The sequence below is a fragment of the Ctenocephalides felis genome, unplaced genomic scaffold, assembly GCF_003426905.1.
Source record: "Ctenocephalides felis isolate EL2017-DRISC unplaced genomic scaffold, ASM342690v1 CF-g0.4_SCAFFOLD_03730, whole genome shotgun sequence".
NCBI lineage: Eukaryota > Metazoa > Arthropoda > Insecta > Siphonaptera > Pulicidae > Ctenocephalides > Ctenocephalides felis.
In genome coordinates this window covers 15530-23525 of record NW_020539884.1, presented here as the reverse complement: position 1 = coordinate 23525, position 7996 = coordinate 15530, and the positions used below count along the sequence as shown (strand labels likewise).

The window sequence follows — 7996 nt, the reverse complement described above, 5'->3', positions numbered from 1 at the left end:
AAATAAACACATGGAGTCATACTTGAGTAATCTGTCTATAGATGATCACTCTATCTGGAAAGCGACGAAAAATGTGAAGAGACCAATTACTTCTGTCTCACCTATCAAAAAGGACGATGGTTCGTGGGCTAGATCAGCGGAAGAAAAAGTGGTCACTTTTGCCAATCACTTAGAACAAATTTTTACGCCTTTTTCGTGCAACGTTCCAAATGACCAATTTATTCTTGACTACTTGAATGACGGCAACAGTACAGACAAACCGATACCAAAAATCAAAGCTAGCGAAGTATGTGAAGAAATAAAAAACACTAAGTCTGGAAAATCCCCAGGCCACGATTGTATCCATATTATTGAAACACCTACCTAATAAAGGATTGAGGTATATAACAATTTTGTTCAATAGTATAATCCGTCTAAACTATTATCCATCGCAATGGAAACTGGCTAAAATAATCTTAATCCTAAAGCCAGGAAAAAATCCTATTGACGCAGCTTCCTACAGACCAATTAGCCTTTTATCATGCCTCTCAAAAGTCTTTGAAAAGATCATTCATAAAAGAATTAGCCATATACTGGAGGAGATAAATTTTCTGCCGAAACATCAATTTGGATTCCAGAGAAAACACTCTACCATCGAACAAGTACACAGAGTCGCTGATTTCATATATAATGCCTTCCACCACAAAAAATATTGTTCAGCAGTCTTTTTGGATATTAGTCAAGCATTTGACAAAGTCTGGCACCAAGGCCTATTTTACAAACTGAAAAAGACATTGCCATATAATTACTACCTCCTGATAAAAGAATACTTGACTGGAAGAAAGTTTATTGTCAGCTATAAAGACGAGACTTCCAGCATCAGAAATATTTCCTCTGGAGTACCACAGGGTAGCGTCTTGGGACCACTGCTGTACATCATTTTTACCGCAGATATACCAGTAAATCCAAATACAATGATTGCCACCTTTGCCGATGATACGGGTATTTTAGCCCAACACGATGACCATATACTCGCATCCACAGTTTTACAGCAGCATATCAACCAGCTAGAAAATTGGCTAAATACCTGGAGAATAAAAGTTAACACCACTAAATCTGCGCACATTACTTTCACCCTCCGCCATAATTCGTGTCCCACAGTCACATTTAATAATGTGCCGGTACCTCAAACAAATGCAGTTAAGTATCTGGGGATCCACTTGGATCGGAGACTCACCTGGCGAGAACACATAATCAAAAAACGCCAGCAGCTTGAACTTACGCGCAGGCAACTATACTGGCTAATTGGCTGGAGATCGAAAGTTTCCATTGAAAACAAAATACTAATTTACAAAACTATTAAAAAACCAATTTGGACTTACGGCTTGCAACTCTGGGGAGCGGCCAGCAAGTCAAATATTACAATTTTGCAGAGATTCCAGAATAAAATTTTAAAACAGATTGCAAACGCCCCAAATTATGTTCCTACCTGGCTGTTACATCGAGATCTGCGCATACGAACCATTGAGGAAGAGATTTTCCAGTATTGCACCAAATACAAAAACCGACTAACACATCATCCCAACCAATTGGCGAATGACCTGCTCAGACCAGTTCCACCTAAGCGACTTAAGAAACAAACTTGCAATGAAATACTACATAATATTATTTGAATATATAAATATATATAAATATGTGTATTAAAAGAATATTTTATAATTATTAATTAAGACATTGTAATTAGAAGGAGCTATCAGTGGGTAGTTATCCTTCTCACGCCATTTTCCATAATTGTCAAAAATTTTAGCCTAATGTACATTGTATAGATTGCTATGATAAATAAACAAAAAAAAAAAAAAAAAAAATATTTTTAGTTTCCACTGAATAAAGCTGAAACGTAAGAAATAATAATGAATTAAAAAAAAACAATAGATTTTTATTCGTGTAATGCTTGTTTTTTACCGGGTGCGCATATGGTGTGTTAATACAATTACAGATATGATTTTATTTCAAATTTATAATTGGAAATCGTATTGATTATAGTTTTTAGTAATAGCGAAATTATAGTTTAATTTCGAAATAAACAGTCTATTATTTCAACATTTCGGGAGTTCATGCATCATGCATATGATGACATACGACAAATTGCTGCTTACACTTACATTTACCTTGTTGTGATATGCATTATTAACTTTTCTAGCATCAACTACAACTACAAATATGCCCAACATAAAAAATTTCAAAGTAATAAGTGACATTCCACTAGAAGAAGTCCTCATCATATTAACAGATATTGATACAAAATCCTATTGCGAGAAAAAGATTGTGTAAGAGATTTAAATCCACTTTTTTTATTATTTAGAACATGTGTATAATTAGAAAACTTATTATTATAGCTTAGATGTAGAACTGATGAGACCTCAAAAGGTAGGAGAAATTTTTGCAACAAAATCCTATCTTGGATACGTGGTTCTGCTCTGTGCAGCATCAAAAGGGGACAAAGGTATATATTTCTGTATATGTATATGTATATATATATATATATATATATATATATATGTATATAAATTTTTAGTGATTTTTTTTTATCAATTTGGAAGAATTTGAGCTCTTGGGAGCAAAGAAATTCGAAAATGACCATATTAAGGACCACCCTAATATATATGTATATGTGTATATAAATTATTTTACGTAAATATTCAGGATTGAGATACGGATTTTTTTCTCTGAACATTCTCTGCGTTCAATTAATTATTTGTCCTTGTGTTGATCGGAACAGTATTATTATTTTTTTATTACACTCATATTGCCGACCACTTTGTAATGATTAAACACATGTTTGTTTAATTATTACAAAGTGGTGTTTAATTACAAAATCACACAACGATAACAGCCCCTAAATATTTACAAAGGTTTTATTTACCCTTCCTCAAACTTGAATAATATATCATGAAAATGTAACATCCTTGATTTCATTATCTTTTTTTATAACAGATTTCGACATGATTTCCATTGGCTTGTGTTTCAAGGCAATTGAATTAATGTACGAAAAGGAGGAAAGTACATTATCTCTCCTACCAGTATTGTATGATGGCGGCGAAAACGTAAAAATATACTTCGAAAAATTCTTCAAAGAGAAGAAAACTATAATCTACACGCATAAAAAGATAAGGTTAGATTCATATAATAATATATAAATACATTGATAAATATATTTAGCATTCAGCTATTATTATTTATTTATTTATTTATTTATTATATTATTAATTATTATTTTAGTCCTCAGACAACCAAGCAAGTTGGTGCAAAAGTGGGCCTGGCCAACAGCAACAGCAGAAAGGAGAAAATAAGAAGGGCGGCGATAGTCGCGGCGGCCAAGGATACAATCGCGGCGGACGAGATAAAAACCAGGGTGGTCAAAAAACAACCGCGGTGTCCAAAATAATAATCGCGACGGGCGAGGCGACCGCGGCGGTTATAATGCTGCCAGCCGTGGCAGTGATGATACTGCCCACCATGGCGGTTATAGTGCCGTCCGCGACGAGAAGAGTGCCGTCTGCGATAACGTCCGCAGTATTCCTAAACCGATTGTTGAAAATGATTCAGATAAATTGTATAAAATGCTCAGTAATTTTTTTCAACATCGTACGTTTAAAACAAATAATAATTTATAAATTTAAATTAATAATTTAAATAAAAAATATTTCTGTTTTTACACTATTACATTTTTATTTTAGAGTATTTTAAATTCTATGCTATATCAATCATATCCTATCTTCATATCGGTGATCCCATATTCAATGATTTTATACAGTATTATAAATTTAATTCCTACTTCCACTAAGTTCAAGAAGGTTTCAAGATTTAAACCTCGATTAACTTAAATGCTTTGTTTTTAAATTAACAATTTATAACAAGTAATTTAAACTTTGGTTTCATTTGGATCAAATATTTCAATTTGATTTGATTTTTTTATCTCTAATATACATAGTAACTCTAATATACATAGTTCTAATCATATCATGATGGATATTAAGGGGGTATTCTACTGTAGAGTCATGAATTTCGCCCGGTTTTTGAAGCGCTGTATAAAGAAAACAAATAATATTTTTACTATCGATTTTTTTATCATTTGTTTATTGATATTTTATTATTATATAAAAAAAATATTAAAAAAAAATAATTAAAATTCACAAAGTTATGAGCCGTCAAAGTGGGGGTTCCCAAAAAAAGAGGGTGTCCTGGCGTACATGATTCCAACCCTCCTGGTGATTAGAAACATAAAAAATAGATGGATTCTTAATTATAATAGATGTCGCTATCGTATGAACCTTGGATAAGCTGAAAAAAAATTTTTGTTCGAATGGCGGCAGTTTGAAAAAAAAATTAGTTTTTTTCATGTTTTTTTAACAATTCCAATTTTTTTAAAAATACTTAATGAAAAGTTATAGTTTTGGGCAAGGTCCATACGATAAAGCGATGTATAGAGAAGATCCTCTCCAAATTTGAAGTAAATTGGTTCATTAGAACTCGAGATATCCTTACCGCCAGCTCGAAAGAAGTAGTTCCGAGAAAAACGCGTTCAAAGTTTTGAGACAAGTCGGACCCAAACCGAGGTCACGTCACTAAAACGGCTATAACTCAGGAAATAATAATAATTTTGAAAAATCCTTTCAATGACATATTTTCGAATAACTAAACTTTGAAAATATGAAAAAAAAAATTTTTCAATTTTTTCAAAATTCTACAGTAGAATACCCCCTTAAATCATTTCTATATGATATCTATATTTGACTTATGTTGATTCTATTTCATCGTTTGTTAACTTATAGTTATGTCCTCTTCTTTTAAATTTCAAGAATTTATTTTTTATATATCAAGAGTATGTATCCAAAATCTTACAATCTTTGGACATTTTTGTGATCGAGTTTTCACTAAATTTATTTTTACAATTGTTCACAATCATTTTTGAGGTTATGTTGAAACATTTGAATTTTCCATTGATATAGTGTAAATATTCATTAAATATTGCATTTAAAAGTTGAAAAAGTGATTAGAAGTGCTCTCAAAGAATACCAAGACGATCAACATAGTGAAAGTTGTGTTTTTTTGTGACTGTTACGCTTTTGTTACCGTCTACAGTCCACTAGAGTCTATGGCATAGGCACAGGCATGATTGAGTTGACAACACTTCTAGAAGATGATACTAACCCCTTAACTTACAATTTAGATTCGAAAATGTTGAGCCAAAAATATAAACAAACTGGCGCAGCGTTCGGGCCCGGTCGCACGACTCGTATAACTGACTAACCTGGCCGATTGTAGACATAACGGGCATCGCCCGTCAGGAGGGCTTGTGATGTAATTCTATTATTCTATTACCTTTTCGTATCTTTAACAGTTGCTTCCAAACAGCAGAAGATTGAAGAAGAAATGGCCGAGGGATTTGATCTAAGCAGGATATTACTTGATGAAGTGACCGCTATTAAATATTTATAAATCTTTTATTGAGAGAGTGTGTGTGTGAATGTCTGTGCGTATGTATGTACGTATGTTAGTGTATATGATAATTTCATAACATTAGATCATAAAATATGTAGTTTTCCAGTAAATGGCCGAAGGACCTGAGCCAATTAGTATACCACTTGCTGAAGTGATTACTATTATATAATTTCTTTTTCTGTTAACGTGCGTGTGAGTATGTCTGTGTGCATGTACGTATGCATGTGTGTGTATATGTTAAATTTATCACAATAGCTCATAGGATACTTTGTATTCTGATTGCTGTTAATAAAGAGATAGAAAAAAAAAAAAAAAAAAAAAAAAAAAACAGTTGCTAGTAGTTCTTGATCAAGCTAACAAATCAAAAATTACGTTCATCAATTCTAGAAAAGCAATCGCACAAGATGTTGTCTAGAAGAAGATTTTGTGATGAAGATAGTGAAAATAGTGCTAATGATAGTGACAGTAGTGAAGAAATATGCAATTTTAGAAAAAAATATAAGCGAATAGTTATTATTGATGATTCATCCGATGACGATCAACTACCAGAGTCCTGGCTTTGGAAAGCAAAAAGAAATAATCCAAAAATCTGGGACTATACAATGACTGCTGGTATAACAGAGGCTGCCTTATGCCATTTAGGAAATAATAGATCGGAGTTAGATACATTTAACCTAGTATTTGATGATATTTTTTGGAACAATATTGTGACCGCCACGAATCAGTATGCAAATCAAATTCGGCAAAATTCACATACTACACGAAAAATTGACGACACTTGGTTTTCTGTGGACAATAACGAAATTAGAAGATATTTTGCATTGACCATATTAATGTCGCAGGTGAAACCAAGAATCCAAATGAACTGGTCGAAAAGAGCTGTTATCGAAACACCCGTATTTAGAAAATCAATGCCTTACAGAAGATTTCTACAAATTACAAGGTGTTTGCATTTTTCAAATAACAGTCTAGTTGACAAAACAGATAAATTGTACAAAGTTAGACCTATAATTAAATTTTTAAACCAGAAATTCAAAGATCTGTATGTAATGAAACAAGACATTTCCATAGATGAATCTCTTATGAAATTCAAGGGGCGTTTATCTTATAAACAATTTAACCCATCGAAAAGAGCCAGGTTTGGTGTTAAATTTTATAAACGATGTGAGTCCAATTCCGGCTATTGCTTTGAATTTAAAATATATACCGGCGAGGATAAACTGAACTATGAAGATAGCGCTTCAGAAAGTGTAGTCAAAGAACTTGCTGAATCAGTGTTGCACAGAGGTCACACTTTATTATACACAGACAATTGGTATTCTTCCCCAAAATTATTTATGACCTTATCATATAAATATAAAACAAATGTAATTGGCACAGTACGTTCGAATAGGAAAAATATGCCAAAAGATTTATGCAGTGTAAAATTAAAAAAAGGGGAGTACGTTATGAGAAGCTGCAACCGAATACTCGCTCTAAAATGGAAAGACAAACGAGATGTTTATATGTTGTCGACAAAACATGAAACAGTCGAAATGATTTCGCAAGGATCTAAACGCACTTTAAAGCCAAATTGTGTTACAGAGTACAATAAGGGAATGAATGGAATTGATCTCCAAGATCAAATATTAGCATGTTTTCCAATAATGAGGAAATACATGAAAGGATATAAAAATTTTTTTTTATCTGTTTGATATAGGCCTTTTTAATTCTTATATCGTATGGAAAAAACTGAATCACGGAAAGAAACTATGTTATGTCGACTATAAGATCAACGTAGCTGAATATTTATTAAAAAATATGCCAAAACCGGCTTACAGAGTACGAGGCGTATTAGCTTTTGTTGATGCGCCAGATAGACTTTTAGCGAAAGAATGGGGCCATTTTCCAAAGCATATTGATCCAACACCATCAAAATTAAGACCGTCAAGTCGTTGTGCAGTTTGTAACAAAAATAAAAAACGCAAAGAAACAACGTGGGAATGCAAGAAGTGTGAAGTTCCCCTACATGTACCAGAATGCTTTGAAATATATCATACCGTTGCCGACTACTAATTTTGTATTTTAGAGATATTGATTTTGTATTTTAGAGTTAAAGATTTTGTATTTAAGAGTTACTAATTTTGTATTTTAGAGTTACTGATTTTGTATTTAAGAGTAACTAATTTTGTATTTTAGAGTTACTAATTTTGTATTTCGTATTTTTTTCATTTTTATATTTCATATTTATTTTAGTTTAATATAAATATATATTTTATAATACTTGCGTCTACCACACTTATTGCGTCGTACGGTAATTGCGTATCAAATATTCAACGTAATATTTACATCTGGCTCGATTACAGCGCGCGGGCTATACCCGTGAGAACGGTGAGTCATCACCGCCTCAGTACAATGTTAATAGAATCAGTATTTTAGGAACAAGCATTGCTGATGCAATAAAAACATATTATAATGAAGATTTAAATTCAACACAACAATGCTATAATAGTTTAATTACCAAGAAAAGTGAATA

The 7996-nt window shown here is 32.4% G+C and overlaps 1 pseudogene; it reads left to right on the top strand.

Annotated features, from left to right (window-relative positions):
* Window positions 1-5885: 5885 nt before the first annotated feature.
* LOC113391019 lies at window positions 5886-7536 on the top strand (annotated as a pseudogene).
* Window positions 7537-7996: the final 460 nt, after the last annotated feature.